This window comes from Arachis duranensis, chromosome 10 (genome assembly GCF_000817695.3).
Source record: "Arachis duranensis cultivar V14167 chromosome 10, aradu.V14167.gnm2.J7QH, whole genome shotgun sequence".
Taxonomy (NCBI): Eukaryota; Viridiplantae; Streptophyta; class Magnoliopsida; order Fabales; family Fabaceae; genus Arachis; species Arachis duranensis.
This window is the reverse complement of record NC_029781.3, coordinates 26384597-26385256: the sequence shown is the minus strand read 5'-3', so window position 1 is coordinate 26385256 and position 660 is coordinate 26384597.

The following is a 660-nucleotide window of genomic DNA, read 5'->3' as shown; positions in this document are numbered from 1 at the left end:
ACCTCAGGATCTGTGGACCCCACAGGATCCCCACCTACCTTTTCTTTTAATCCTAATCACACTCTCCTAATCCAAATCTCATTTTCAATGTCACACTTCCCAAAAAACCTTCACCAATCACCTCAACTCCTCTTCCCAATTTCCCCATGCACCATTCACATCAACCTCCTCTTCCCCATAAACCCCACCTACCCTCATAAAATTCAAATTCAATTTCCCACCCTTTCCCACCCAAATTGGCCAAAACCTAACCCTCCCCCCTCCCTATAAATACCTCTCCTTTCTTCTTCATTTTCACACAACACTACCCCTTCTTCTCCCATATAGCCGAACCCACTTCTCTCCCTCTCTTCCAAATTCTCTTCTTCTTCTTCTACTCTTCTTTTCTTTTTGCTCGAGGACGAGCAAATCCTAAGTTTGGTGTGGTAAAAAGCCTAAGCTTTTTATTTTTCATTCACCATCAATGGCACCCAAGACCGGAGTTTCCTCAAGAAAAGGAAAAGGGAAGGCAAAAACTTCCACTTCCGAGTCATGGAAGAAGGAGAGATTCATCTCCAAGAGCCACCAAGACCACTTCTATGATGTTGTGGCAAAGAAGAAGGTGATCCCCGAGGTCCCTTTCAAGCTCAAAAAGAATGAGTATCCGGAAATCCGACATGA